The 12,557-nt window shown below is 45.5% G+C and overlaps 1 long non-coding RNA gene across 1 annotated transcript in view; it reads left to right on the plus strand.

Annotated features, from left to right (window-relative positions):
- The window catches only part of LOC140613521 (uncharacterized), a 32,145-nt gene extending 21,029 nt beyond the window's left edge, over window positions 1–11,116 (plus strand). The window contains exon 3 of the long non-coding RNA XR_012014517.1: window positions 10,662–11,116. This is a non-coding gene — a long non-coding RNA (uncharacterized lncRNA). The remainder of the gene's footprint in view (window positions 1–10,661) is intronic.
- The last annotated feature ends 1,441 nt before the right edge of the window (window positions 11,117–12,557 follow it).

Below are 12,557 nucleotides of genomic sequence, written 5' to 3' on the forward strand. Positions count from 1 at the left end.
GGGGGTAGGTTTTGCTATCCAGAAGCGAAAATGTCCTAACAGTGAAATGGGAAATTTTTTTTTTAAGATTTATTTATTTATTTATTTATTTATGATAGACATAGAGAGAGAGAGGCAGAGACACAGGAGGAGGGAAAAGCGGCTCCATGCTGGGAGCCTGATGTGGGACTCGATCCGAGACTCCAGGATCACGCCCTGGGCCAAAGGCAGGTGCTAAACCGCTGAGCCACCCAGGGATCCCCTGAAATGGGGAATTTTAGGGCACAACAAATTCTCTCTCTCTAAGCAGATGCAGCATGATGGCTTCTCGAATATGTTTCAGAAAAGAGATCTGCATTGGGTGGCAGGTTGGACTAAATGCCTTTCAAGGTCCTTTCAAAGGAGCCATAATTGTAAGTTTGGGTCTCAGTAGAGCTTCCCGTAGGGGGCTGCGCTATATGCTTATCTTCGTTTAAAATGTGAACCTGGCAAGTTCAGTGCATACCCTGATGCATAAGCCATTTGAGTGCACTTTCATGTGGATGTTCATGAACTTCCTCAGAACTGTTAAGGCCCGGGAAAATTATTTTCCCTATGGGGTTGTTCCTTTTAGTCTTTTAGCTGACAGTAGTTGTAAAGAGGCTTTCTGACCGGCAACGAACTAGCTTTCTTAGCTTTAGAAGAGAAAGAATTTGCATTCACTGTTCTCCCACAATTATTTCTTTAATTTCAGACCAGAGGTGCTGATCTTTTCATATGGACTTTCCTGCCGTACCTCCTATGATCGGCGTGTGTAGTGTGAGGACTACATGTGTAGCATTAGCAATGGCGTTGGATAGCATTAAGGCTGTTTAGAACCTGCCCTTTAGAACTGAAATGATATGTCTGGCTTTGTTTCCAGGGTTACAGAAACTTCTTTGGTCTATTTCCATGACTGTGTCCAGTGGAAATGCATTACTTTCTGCTTTTCAGGCTGTGCCACCACCCTCCAGGATAATGGAGGCATACAGTGGCATCTCCAGTTGGGAGTTGGCTTTGGTTGAGCCTTTGCTTAACCTGGCAAAACCAGCTTTATTTTCTAAAGCAGTTTCAGGTTCACAGAAAATTTAGTAGAAAGTACAGAGTTCTCAGGTATCCCCTGTCCCCATACATGCACGGCCTGTCCCATTGCCAACATCCCCTACCAGAGTGGTACATTTGTTACAATTCAGGAACCCATGCCAACACATTATTGTCATCCGAAGTCCATAGTTTAGGAACTCCTGGGTGGCCCAGTCGGTTAAGTGTTTGACTTTGGCTCAGATCTGATGTCAAGGTCCTGGGATCCAGCCCTGTGTTGGGCTCTCTGCTCAGTGGGGAGGCTGCTTCTCTTTCTCCCCTTGCCCCTCCCACTCTTGCTCTCTCTCTCTCTCTAATAAATAAATAAAATATCTAAAAAACCCAAAGTCCATAGTTTATGGTTCACTTTTGGTGTTATACATTCTATGGGTTTGAATGAAGGTATAGTGAAATGTAGCCACTGTTATAGTGTCATACAGAATAATTTCATTCGCCTAAAAATCTTCTGTGATTTTAGCCTCTGCCTATCCATCCCCCTTCTCCCCAACCCCTGACGACCACAAGTCTTTTACTGTCTCTGTAGTTTTGCCTTTTCCACAGTTGGGATCACATGGTACGTAGCCTTTCCAGGTTGCCTTCTTTCACTTAGTAATAAGTTATTATTAGTTATAGTTCTTCCTCTTAATAACTCATTCCTCCTTAGCGCTGAATAATACTCTGTTGTCTGGATGGATCACAGTTTATTATTTATCCATTCATCTACTAAGGAACATTTTGGTTGCTTCCGAGTTTTCGCAATTGTAAGTAAAGCTGCTCTAAGCATCCAAGCATCCATGTGCAGGTTTCTATAGAAATGATTTTTTTTTTAAGATTTTATTTATTTATTTGAGAGAGAGAGAAAGCATAAGCTGAGGGGAGGGGCAGAGGAGAGGCAGCAGCAGACTCCCCACTGAACAGGGAGGGGACTCTATCCCAAGATCCTGAGATCATGACCTGAGCCAAGGGCAGATACTTTTTTTTTTTTAATTTTTATTTATTTATGATAGTCACAGAGAGAGAGAGAGAGAGAGAGAGAGAGAGGCAGAGACACAGGCAGAGGGAGAAGCAGGCTCCATGCACCGGGAGCCCGATGTGGGATTCGATCCCGGGTCTCCAGGATCGCACCCTGGGCCAAAGGCAGGCGCCAAACCGCTGCGCCACCCAGGGATCCCCCAAGGGCAGATACTTAACCAGCTGAGCCACCCAGGCATCCCTACAAATGAGTTTTTAATTCATTTGGGGAAATACCAAAGAGCATGAATGCTGTATATATGGAAAGAGTGTATTTCGTTTTTAAAGAAACTGTCATGTTTCTTCCAAAGTGCCTGTATCATTTTGCATTCCCATCAGCAATGAATGAGAGTTGCTGTTGCCCCCCATCCTCACCAGGATTTGGTGATGTCATGTTATGGATTTGGTGATTCTAATAGGTATGTAGTAGTTTCTTATTATTGTTTTAATTTGCAATTCCCTCATGACAGAAGATGCTGAGAACCTTTCATGGGCTTATTTGCCACCTCTATAATTTCTTCAGTGAGAGGTCTATTCCTATCTTTTGCCCATTTAAAAAATCGGGTTGTTTGATTTCTGATTGTTGAATTTTAGGAGTTCTTTGTATATTTTGGTTAGCGTTTTTTTTTTAATCAGATATCTGTTTTGCAAGTATTTTCTCCCAGACTGTGGCTTGTCTTCTCATGCTCTTGAACATACACTATTCTAACAATGCTCTGCTAGATGTTGTATGAACATATAAAATATATTTTAGACCGAATTTCATGCTTTTAAGTTGCTTATTGGCAAGTACCTATTTCTTGGATACAGAAGGATCCCCATTGCTTCTTTTATTGGTTACTAGTGAAGTTCTTAAGTGGATTGTGGGAGTGGGAGACACTCCAGAGAATCAGTAAATTTGGGAAACTTGCTTGGACATTATTGTATGTACTGAGAGTTCCATAGTAAATTATACTACGGTGGCTTATGTATAGAAAAACTTGAGACTCTGACTTGTCTGGGCAGACAAAATGTTATTAGCATTCTAAGAAATGTCAGTGACTGATATTTATATATTCCTATACAGGCTCCTTTGACTGATATTACCTCACTGATGATTGCCCAGTGACTTATGCAAGGAAGAAACATGGCAGTGGGGCCTAGGGGTAGACATTTTATTCTATTTATTTGGCCTTTTTAAAAATTTTAATTATTTGAAAATATTTAACAGAAGGGGATTATTTCCACATAGTATAGAGTCACAGGTAGTACCCCTCATATGACTTCACATTTGGAGCGGACGTTTGCTTATACTGAATCACATAATGTCAGCAAATGAATGACATTCTTTAACTTCAATAAATATCGTACAAAACTCTTCAGTGTTCCCATTCATAGGCAAACCCCAACCAACCTAACAAACAAAACAAAACAGGGCAGCCAAACCCTGTGTGACCTGCATGTTGGGTATTGCTCAGTCTGGATGCACTATATCAGCACTAATTAACTGGTGCCAAGGCCATTTTGGAGCATAATGTTCAACTCTAAATCTTAAACGAAAAGGAGATTCAAACATTTAGCAGAGGAGTAGAACAAACACTTAGGGAGGCTGAGTAATTTGTTAAGGCAGACAACGAGCTGGATCCAACATCCAGGACAGATGCTCCCAACAATTGGTCCGGTCCCAAAGAGGAAGAAATAGTCCAGGTGTCCAAATGTGCCATTCCTCGGAGAAAGCCACAGAGTGAGAGAGGGCAAGACGAGGCAAGAAAGGGAGGGGACAGTTGTATCTCTGACCAGGAAGATATGCTGGGTCACCCAACTGCAGGTCCCTCTTCTTGGTCTGATACAAGTGTTCTTCAAAACTGCCTGAGCTGGAAGGTTCCCAAAGGCAAAGATTAAAAGACAGGAGCTACAGAACACTAGGACATGTGGCATCTGTGGCCAGGGCTCAGTGCAGTGCAAAGTTTGGGGATGTGGGATCTCCATAGGCTGGGCTCCCAGTCTCTGCTGTGTCCTTATTAGTAACATGACCTTGGGCAACTTATTTAAATCTCCAGGCCTCGATTTCACCATCTGTAAAACCGGAATAATAATTTCTTTCACTCAGTACCATTGCAGGGATGAACAATAATTTACATCAAATACCTGGCCCATAGCAGGGGCTCGATAAATGTGAGGTGACTGAAAAAAAAATCATCCAGGCCTTATTCATGTGTTTAATGAGTTCACTGTAAGGAAAACCCAGATGTGCTTTAAATTAACTTCTGCTTGTACTGTTTCCTTTGGAAATGAAATACTGTGTACTAATGTATTATCTCCTTAAGAATATTGGTAAGTATGTAGCTACTAAGATGCTTTTGCTTGCAAGTAGCAAAACCCTCAATTTAAATAAGCTTTAAAAAATAAAGCAATTGTATTTGTTCATGTAACTGCAAAGTCTCATGATAAATATCAAATTTGGGAGAAGCTTGATCCAGCAGCTCCATGATGTACTGAAAGATCTAGTTTCTTTTGTTTCTGCTCTGCTGCATGGTATCAGCTTTTTCCCAAGTCTGCCTTCCTTTGCAGCTACAAGATGGTTGTCAGCAGAAATCTGGGTCCATCCATCAGAATTGAGTTTACTCTGTGTGATGGAAACTCTACTATAACAGTGGCTGTATCAAGATAGATGGGTATTTCTCCTCCGTGCAAGAGAAATCCAGAGACAGGCAGTCCAGGGCTGGTATGGTGGCTCCATCATGGGCCCAGATGTCCAACTTGGAGTTCCATATCTTAGGGCATATCTCTTAGTTCCATATCTCAAGGTCACCTCAAGGTCCAAAATGACTGCTGGAACTCTCATCATTACCTCTGAATTCTAAGCAAGAAGAAGGAACATGAGAAAGTCTTGGCACCTCACTTGTAAGGAGACTCATTGCAAGTACCATACAACCCTTTTGCTTACATTCCTTTGGCTGGGATCACAGTCACATAGGGCAGCTGCAAGGGAGACTGGGAAACAAAATCTTGTGCTGGACCCAAGTGTGCCTAGTCAGAAATTGAATCATTCTTATCCAAAAAGAATGGGAGAATGGCTATTTGAAAGCAACCATTAGGGCCACATGCTTCCTTATTCAGCCCCAGTGGATGCAGTTATTATTTGGGGGGCAGGGAGGGGAGCTTTCATAAAAGGGAATAGATTTTTTTTTCTCAGAAGACCCCAGGAAATGTACCTCCTACCTCACTGGCTCAAAGTGAGTCTTCCACCCACCCCTGCACCACTCACTGCTGGGGAGCATGTGTGGGAGATGGTCAGTGCTCACCAGTGGAGCACATTAGCGCCTTCTCCTGGAGCTAAGGGTGGGGCGAGCTTCCCCAGCCATGACCCCCGCCCCCAGGAGACTCAAGGACCCATCAGGAAAGAGGAAAGGGAGCAAGAGTGTCGCTACCAAGTTTTCCTCCCCTCTGCACCGGCTCCCCAGCCTTCTTTTCACCACACTATCTAGACTTTTGATAAAAGGCATGAATTTCAGGTTCCTCTTTATCTTTGTGGATCTCTTGTGAATCTTCTCCGATCTACCCTGACTCACATGGGGCACAATGATGCTCAGGCAAATCTCCAAGCCTCTCTAAACCTCAGTTTCTCCACCTATAAAGTGACGAGGATCACAGCACCTATCTTCAAAGATCAAATGAGAGGATGCATGTAAGCTTGGTGCTTAGTGAGCATTTTAAAAAGGTGAAATAACAAACATGATAATAACGTCCTGATTCTTGGATCCTTTTTTCCTGTATTTTTCTCTATCATGCTGGTTTCTTTGCCTGAAGCCTTAAAACTCTCTCTCGCTCTCTCTTTTTTTTGCTCTACTACAGCTTCTGTTTCCGTCAATGCCTTTCTCTCCTTAGAAATTCTTCTCAGCCACAGCCCTGTGTCTATTTCTGACCTCATCTCTAATTTGCCAAGGTAGCTTTCGGTGCCTGGAGGTATGACAATAAGAGAAAATGATTCGGGAGTACAGAGAGGGGAGCAGGAGTGGTGAGGAGCAGGTGGTGGGAAGGCTGGTAGGGACCCACCTGGGCTGCAGCCTCACCCCTGCTTAACCAGATGGTGGCTTCTTCCCAGGCTGGGTTATTTGGAAAAGGAAGAAGAGCATGTTCTATTTGCTCATGTGGATTTACATAAGAAACACATCCCCAGTCTTCAGGCTGTGGAGCTCATTTGTCCACATACCAGAGCTCGTTTGTCGACACACCGCTTAAGTGCTGAGCTTGTGGGTTTATTTAGTTTGGAAATTCAAAGGTCGAGGCTCTCTCTTGTCCAGAGAAAGCCTGCACCAGGTGCATCTAAGATGGGTTGTCCTCACCTTCTTGCCTCCTTCCAGCCTTCTCTCCTGGCTTTGCCAAGGCCAGAGGCTTGGGAGGATTCACGCTCAAGTGTCCCATACAGACACTTGCTCACGAATTCCTGCCCTGGTCCACACTGGAGGAGACCAGAGTTACCGGGATAGCTGCTTGCTGTTCAGTCTTCGTGACCAGGGACGGGTGAGAGCTAGCAGCCGTTGCCACTTGAAGCACTTTGCAGGTATAACAATAGCGATCCTAACAGCTGACAGCTAATATGCTGCTTACTATGTGCCAAGCGTAGTTTAAATGATTCCATTGTATATTAATTTATGTTTTTTTCTCCTCTGAAGGAGTAGCTACCAGCATCCTTATTCTATAGACAAAGACCTAGGCTCAAAAAGGTTAGAAAACTTGCTCAGGGTCATTCAGCTGGTGTCAGAGCCTGGATTCGAAGATGACTGGGCTCTGGGTTCTTAGCTAGTATACTACACCTCCTCCTCGTGAAGAGGTTTTAGGATTATTATCATACCCATTTTATAGATAAGGAAACTGAGGCACAGTGAAAAGTAGTAGTCCTGGATTCAGATCTGAGTCAGAGACTCTAAAGCCTGGGTCTTATCTGCCTCCTCCAGAAGGGGCTTGGGGATGACAATGATGATGATGATGATGATGATGATGATGATGATGATGATGATGAGTTATTATCCCCAGGCAGAGAATGACACCTCGTAAGGAAAACGAGGGGCAGAGTCATAAAATGAAGCGGACACGAGGCCCATGCCGAATACCTACTGCAAAGTTGTACTTGCTTTCTCAGGGCCAGTGTGAGGCCAGAGACCTGATTTTAGATCATTCATGGTGCTCATAAGTTGGAAAGAGGGCTCAGACTAGGGTGGAAAGAAAGATCTCTAGAACCCTTCGAAGGAGGACGCTGCAACAGCATTATAAACTGTGTCCTCAGCTTCTTTAGTGTAGACACAGTAACAGGTGCCACTGGCTGTCCCTTCGCGGGGGTTAATGGCAACAAGCCACAGCATAATCCAATAGAAAGCATTGCACTGAGAGTCCTTGGCTGTCCTGGCTTAACCAGGTGTGGTGATCGCTGCTGCTTGCTGAGCGCTACTAGGGGCCCGGGAGAGCGCTGAGCCCTCCGCCTGGATCATCTCACTCAAGTCTCACACAACCATGTGAGGCTGGTAACACAATAGCCCTGTTTTGCAAGTGGGTAAACCGAGGCCCAGGAAAAAATGTTGAGAACTACCCAGGGTCACGGAGCTCAGGATACCTAGCCAGGCTTCACACCTCAGCAGGCAGGCTCCAGGGCCCAAGTCCCCTACCTCTCGCTCTGGGAAACTGGTCAGACTCAACATCCTAGTCAACTGAGCCTTTGACGAATCTGGGGCAGCAGTGAGTTCAAGAGAATGTCTACATCTTGAGAAGTTGCTGAGGAGCAGACATTGCATGGGTTCAGTTTGTGTGGTGTGGTGCGGTTTCTCCCTCAGCCAAGATGGGATAGAACCAGCAGATAATGGAAGGACTTGACCTGAAGGTACTCGTGACCTTGGCTCAGAAAAGGGAAGTGTGTACGGCAGAGTAGATCCAAGATCCACCATAGACAGGGATCTCCAAGGGCACCTGGGTGGCTCAGTCGATTGCGTGTCCGACTCTTGGTTTCTGCTCAGGTCATGATCTTGGGGTCGTGAGATGGAGTTCCAAGTGGGGCTCTGTGCTCAGCGGGGTGGGGGGGGGCTGCTTCTCTCTCTCTGCCCCTCCCCCATGCATACACACTTTCCCTCTCTCTCTAAAATACATAAATAAATCTAAAAAAGAGAAAGGGATCTTTAGTCCACTTGAGTGCATGGACATATGGATGACTAAGGACCCAAAATTCTGTCTGTATCATGGCTGCAGTAATTTTAGTCTGAAAAAGTGTCGAGGCAGTTAACTCCCTGTTTTGGCTATTGCAAAACAAAACGAATATATGGCACCCAGAGGATACTTGATGCACATTCCTTTTATTGTGATTTTTGCCTAATATATTGGCCCCCTCAACTATCTGGCAGGGAGCACTCCTAAAGCCGCCGTGTCTCAACCACCATCACAGCAGAATGATCTAGAAAGGTCAAATATAGCCTTGTGCTGTTTCTGCATAGTAGACATTGTGTGATCATAATTGCAAAACAAGCAGGATTTTAAGTGGTCCAGCCTTCTGGGCTCATCCTCTTTTTGTGATCCAGGGTAACTGGCCGAGTCCCATCTCCCCTTCTGGGAGATCCAGGCCCTCCTCAGGATTTCCAGAGACTGTCTCGGAGGGCTAGTGGTCTCCAGCTCAGCTCACCGGGCTGGTCAGGCCCAGGTGGTGACAGCTTTTTTCCCGTCCATGTCACTGTCTGCTCTATACAGCCCCAGTTCCCTTATCCTTTGTGCCTTAGGCTCTGTTCTTGGCCTAAGCAGAGGAGTCGGGGCACAGCATAGCATAGGCAATAGCAGAAAGCCAAATGTCCTGTCCCGTCAGGATTACTGGCCATGTTCCCTTGAGGCCCTGGCGTGGCATTATCTTCCCGGGCTTGCTCTTCCTTGGGACCGGCTGTCTGCACAGCTCACTAGATCCTCCAACCCTCAAATTCTAGCCACTTCCTTACAGAACAGAGTTTAGCTCATTCTTCATTTTCCCCTTTCCTTCTCAGGCCATGCCCGGAGCTTGATGTTCCCAGGACCCCGGGGTCATGACCTGACCCAAAGGCAGATGCTCAACCACTGAGCAATCTAGGTGCCCCCACAGTTGTGGTTTTAAACAATATCACCCCCTGCTACATCATACACATCAGAGCTTGTCATTATATACTTATCCAAAACCCTAAAATGTACTAGAGTACATTTAGTACTCTAAATGTACTAACCCTAATGTAAAGGATGGGCTCTGGGTGATAATGATGTGTCCTTGTGGTTCCCCAACAAAGGTATCACTCAGGTGGGGGATGCTGATAATGGGGGCAGCTGTGTGTGTGAGGGGGGCAGGGGGTGGAGGAGAAATCTCTGTATGGTCTGCTCAAGTTTACTATGAACTTAAAACTGCTCTAAAAAAGGTGTCTATATTTGTTTGTTTGTTTTTTTTTTAAAGACCGCAAACAGAAAGTGGCCATACAATGTGTCCAAATAGGGATGGTGGCACCAGGGGAAGAGATGGCTGTCTGCTGGCATGCCCCTGTCTTCCAGCTGTCAGGAGAGAAGATAGAAGTGAGGTTGAATAGGGGCACCTGGGTGGCTCAGCGGTTGAGCGTCTGCCTTTGGCTCAGGGCATGACCCCGGGGTCCCAGGATCGAGTCCCACATGGGGCTCCCTGCCTGGAACCTGCTTCTCCCTCTGCCTGTGTCTCTGCCTCTCTCTCTGTATCTCTCATGAATAAATAAATAAAATATTTTTTTAAAAAAGAAGTGGGGCTGAATAATGAGGGGTGGATGGGATGGATGGGATTGGATGAGCGGGGGGTGACCACAGGGTGTTCACAGGGAGGAGAAGCAGCCTGAGCGAAGGCGTGGAGGTGCCACGACACCTGGTCCCCAGGACGGACAGGTGGGCAGGGGTGCAGGCTGGCGGGAAGAGCAGGGATCCTCACAGGCAGGAAGGAGAAGCGGAACGCCAGGCCCTGTGGAGACCCTGCCAATTGTTTTCTGGTAGCTTCTCCGAAGTGAGCGTGTTGATTGCGGTTCCCTGTGTATGAGACACTCAACAATGTAAACTGCTAGGATGCAGCTCTCTAATTAAGTCTATTTTCTTACAACATGTGTTTGTTTATTACAGAGAGCTGTGATAACACAAGGGAGTCGTGTCAACCTTGTCTCATGCACCAGCTGAACTCAGTGACACTAGCAGCTTGGATCCCGACAGACGGGGTGTTATTACTGAACCACCGGGGAGGCTGCCCAGGGCCGGACCACGCTGCTCCGAAGGCGCTTTGTTCGCCGCGTGGGGCAGCCTGACCTGAGTGAAGACAGCAAACACACCTCGAGTTGGAATCCCAGCCAGTGTCAGGGACCCCGTAGTTCTCAAACATCAGCCCGTGTCTCAGTCACCTGCAAGACTTGTTACAACATAGAGTTTTATAACCACCTACCCCCCAGAGACTCTGATTCAGTCGGTCTGGTGCAGGGACAGTGATTTTGCATTTCTAGTAAGTTCCTAAGTGGTTCCTAGCTGGTTGGGAGATCACACTTGGAGAACTGCGAACCTGCTCCAGAGCCTTGACTTCAAAAGCTCTTCCTTTCCAGGTCTTCTGTGCCTGAGGGACTTCAGAGATGGGGAGAAAAGTGAATGGAAGCCAAAAGATGGACACAACCCAAATGCCCATCGGCGGGCGAATGGATAAACAGAATGCGGTCTGTCCATACAGTGGAACACTAGTCAGCCACGAAAAGGAATGAGGTACTGACACACGCTACCACTTGGAGGACCCGTGGGCTACACGGTGCGTGATCCCAGTGATCTGGGCTGCCCAGAATAAGCAAATTTAAAGGTGGTTGCCAGGAGGTAGGAGGCAATGAGGAGCCACGGCTTATTGGGTTTCCATTTGGGATGATGCAAACGTTGTGGAACTGGACAGAGATGATAGTCGGACAACACTGTGAATGTGCTTACTGCAACCGAACGGTACACTTGAAAATGATGAAAAAGGTGAATTTTGTGTCATATGTATTTTATTGCAATAAAAAGTAAAAAGAGTTAATGGGGTGCTCTTCTAATTCAAATTTTGGGGTCAGTTCCAAGACTTCCAGGATACAGTCTGGAAGTTCAAAGGGCCTAAACCAGTGGTTGTCAGCCCTCATTCTGGGAAGAATCACCCAGGGGAGTTCTCCTAGCACTCCCTCATCTTACTTAGCTACCCGTAGACCAATGAAATCAGAATCCCTGGAGGTGAGGTCCAGGCACCCAAAGTGTTAAAATCTCACCGTCCTCCCCCAGACCATTGTCATGTACAACCAGGATTGAGAACACCAGCAGGCGGAAAACCTCCAGGCCCAAGGGGGTTGGCAGCCTATGTGCACCCCGGCTTCGGCTTCACCGTAGACAACGTCCAGCTTCTCCTGACGGCCACTTGCTTTGTAGCTCCTTCTAGACCTGGAGGGAGACACCATGCCCTACTGGTGTGCAAACTCAACAGTGAGTGCCTTGTACCCTACGTCCAATTTTCTCCCTCCACCTGAGGAGAGGGTCATGTTAAAAATGAGAATTCGTGATAACGGCCTCTTACATTCATAATACGCAGGTGGAGGAGGAAACCCTTTCTGTGTTCTCGTTCAGACTTTCTTTGATGCGCCGAGCTTTATCATGATATAAACATGCTCTAAGATAAAAACAGATAAGTTCATACAAAAATTCCTCACATTAAGTAAAATCATTTGGATTTTTTTCATGTTTCCATTCAGCCTTTCTTCGTAGGTAATATATTTTTATTCCACTATAATTATGGCATTGATACGATCTTATATTGTGCTTTTTCCCCCTCAGTGCCTTATCTTCTGCATTTGTCACGTTTCTATAGTTCTTTCTTATTGACACTTTAATGGCTACATAGAATTTTGTTGAGTAGCCTTACTATGATTTACTTTTATATTCCCCTATTGTTAAGCCTTTTGATTGCTTCTAAAGTTTCAATATTAGAAATTGTGCACAGTGACATTATTTCTGCATATAACTTTAACTTCCTTTGGCTTACTTACTCAAAATGAAATTCCCATAAATGACTGGGTCAAGGGGCCCGAACATTTTAAGGCTCTTGAATGCACCATTAAGTTTGGTAAAGGACTCCATCATTTTACACTCCCTCCACGGGGGGGTGAGTGCATCATTTTCAACAATGTGCCTGCACCAAATTTCATCATTGGACAAAGCTTTACATAGTGTACAGCTATAATCTAATTTAATAGAAGTTAATAAGTCACTGGGTCCGACTCTGGGGCATGCATAACATTTCTTCTCCATCCCTTTCCTGGTGGCATCCCCAATCTTCTGTAAACTCCTGGAGGGCAGTTTACAAACCTTGTACATCATAGAAAATCAATGATTACTTTTTTGAAATGATGGCTAATTCAGGCAATCCTCTTCCTGATTATTCTTTGGTTTCTTAGTAGCAGTCTTTTTTTAAAAAAATAAAGTAAATTATATTT

The sequence above is a fragment of the Canis lupus genome, chromosome 21 (genome assembly GCF_048164855.1).
Source record: "Canis lupus baileyi chromosome 21, mCanLup2.hap1, whole genome shotgun sequence".
Taxonomy (NCBI): Eukaryota; Metazoa; Chordata; class Mammalia; order Carnivora; family Canidae; genus Canis; species Canis lupus.